The following is a 2,907-nucleotide window of genomic DNA, read 5'->3' as shown; positions in this document are numbered from 1 at the left end:
CCACATGAACCTTTTCTCCTAAAATAAAATCTTTCCTTATATATCTTTCAAAAGCAGGAACAGCAGAATGTAACTATTTGTATCGTTTTAGAAGATCATACATTTTCACTGCAATAGGTCATTATTTAATAACAATTTCGATGTGAATTGCAATCCCATTTAAAATAAAATTTAAAAAAAAGAATATTTGTGCGAGGCAAATATTTGTGGTAGCTAAATGAAGCTTGTGATTGACTGAAGAAAGAAGGGCTCACCAAAGCCTGAAGGCTTCACAAGCTAATTGTTTTCAGTATGGACTAGAAAATAAGACCACGGGTAACCAAGAGTGAATTTGAATATAAATTAAGTTATACACGCTCTATAATGCCAGGCAAGCAGTGTTCCTATAATAGAAATTTGTTAGGATTTATTAGAGAATGCCAAAAAGTCCAGCCCAGATGTAGATGAAGAATGTCTATTTTTACTATTCAGTTGTACGTCATGGTACTATTTATATGTCATTGTACTATTTAGCTATACATCATTAGACTATACAGTTATACGTCATTGTGTTATTCAGTTGTGTTGTGATAGTGCTATTTATACATCATTGTACTGTTTATTTATATATAATTCTACTATTCAGTTATGCATCACAGTACTATTTATCTGTATGTCAGTGTTCTATTCAGTTATACGTCACAGTACTATTTATCTGTATGTCAGTGTTCTATTCAGTTGTACGTCATAGTACTATTTATCTGTATGTCATAGTACTATTCAGTTATACGTCGTCATAATACTATTAACTGTATGTCAGTGTTCTATTCAGTTGTATGTCATAGTACTATTTATCTGTATGTCAGTGTTCTATTCAGTTGTACGTCATAGTACTATTCAGTTGTACGTCACAGTACTATTTATCTGTATGTCAATGTACTATTCAGTTGTACATCAAAGTACTATTTAGTTTTGCTTCAATGTACTATTCATCTATACGTCATTGTACTATACGTCACAGTAGTATTTATTTATACGTCATTGTACTATTTATACGTCATTGTACTTATCACTTATATGACTCTTTGACTTCCCTGCTTGAGAACAAAACAGGTAGTAAATACCCAGGAGCTGGAATATTAGGCCCACTTCTGAATGGATCTGACATTCAATGCCAGTGATATTTCAAGCCAGTGCCCCCCCCCCCCCCCTTCCAGACGCCATCAAAGAACTGTTTAATACTGTAACGTATCATGAGTTTGCCTCACAGACATACATTGCTCATCGAGGTCATAAATCGTCTTGCTTCGATAGGAAACATTACTCTAGTAGCACATTTTTTAAATATACTCCAAATGACAAGCAGCATCACGCGTCCTAGCAGGTGAAAATCTGCGATGCACCAGCCACAATTTTCTTACGCGAGCACGCATACAGCAAGTGCTAAGACAGCTACACAATATTTACTATGCAATTTAAAATAATCACAACTTACACTTACTGAACTACATACAAAGGGGAAAGGAATGTAATCACGGACATCGAAACAGGCAATCGGGTGGAGAAATAGTGCGTCTGTCTGCTGTGCTGCTTCTATCCCATCATGCATGCTGCTTCTATTCCATGCATGCTGCTTCTATCCCATCATGCATGCTGCACGTTTGGTTTTCGCCTCTTCAAGGTGCAGGTACTTGACAGAACGCAGACTGGATTGTACTGATGTAGCAACACAAACAGGGAGGACAAAGAGCAACGCTGATGTCCAAAGTGCAGTAACCTATAGCAACCTGTCAGCCTAATGTGGTCATGCCATTCGGGTTGCTATGGACGACTGTGCTTAATAAATATTTGAAATAGCCTCAAATGCTACAAAAGGAGTCTCCATTTTCTGATCCTCTGTTCCACATTAAAAAAAAAATGGTTGTGGTATTACACATCTGCTTTAAAAACACATTTTAGTATTGTAGTCACCTCAGGGATAGGATGGAAAGGTGTCCTCCTGATGTCACACATTTAATTTTGTCAGATCAGGTCTTATTCACGCCGTGTCCATTGAGCTGCATCTTTCTGCACACCGCCAGAAGATTGTGTTCTATGTGCCTTGTTCATGTCCACATGTGCGATGGAGTGCAAGAAAACGCAGAGCAGCAGACATGGTGTGAACAAGCCATAAGCCAGTGGTTCTATTTTGCCACAATCCTGATTTTTATATACAAAACACATTCATCTGTTTTTGTGAAAGCACTTCTATATATATACACACACGAGTATTCACAATATATCACATACAAAAAAAATTAAAAAGTATTTAACCAGCAAAACCAAAAAGTCGAATGTGTCTTTTTTTCCATGACAATGAATACCAAGATCTGTTACCACAAGAATCACATTAAAGTAGTCAAATGAACAGTCAAGGAGATCTTCCAATATCTGATTGCATCATTTTTTACAATGGCCACTGGACCCCACACAAGCAATGTGGAACAAATCGGGTTCTTCTACAATCAAATCTCAACCACAGGTTACCACTGAAACAAATGCAACCGACAACAATGCAACAGTGCCATAACCATGCAAAGTTATAGAAGAACGTCCCACCATCAGAAACATCTTGTACACCACAAAATAAAAAGAAATGACAAATCAAAGTCTAAAAACAATATTTGACATTTGAGTAATAGTGAAAATAAATCCTATAAAATGGTAATGGGATTAGGTAGCACAGACTGGCTTTAATAGCTTCATAGAATCATACAGATGATATTTGTTCTTTTAAAAAACACAAGTCCTACACGAGAGTGGAAACATTCCATGTCATATATTCACGTATGACGGAGACAAATGTTTTTGGAGTAAAGTTGATGCATTGCTTTCTTGCAACTTGTCAGATTTGCATAGGATTAAAAAAAATGCATGAGGTCTACCCCC

At 36.6% G+C, this 2,907-nt stretch overlaps 1 protein-coding gene across 1 annotated transcript in view; it reads right to left on the bottom strand.

Moving 5' to 3' along the window:
- TRIM71 (tripartite motif containing 71) overlaps positions 1-2,907 on the bottom strand; it is a 77,299-nt gene that overhangs the window by 72,920 nt on the left and 1,472 nt on the right. The gene's annotated exons all lie outside the window — the stretch shown is intronic.

This window comes from Nanorana parkeri, unplaced genomic scaffold (assembly GCF_000935625.1).
Source record: "Nanorana parkeri isolate BGI_ZX_2015 unplaced genomic scaffold, ASM93562v1 scaffold993, whole genome shotgun sequence".
Taxonomy (NCBI): domain Eukaryota; kingdom Metazoa; phylum Chordata; class Amphibia; order Anura; family Dicroglossidae; genus Nanorana; species Nanorana parkeri.
This window is presented reverse-complemented; position numbering and strand designations above follow the sequence as displayed.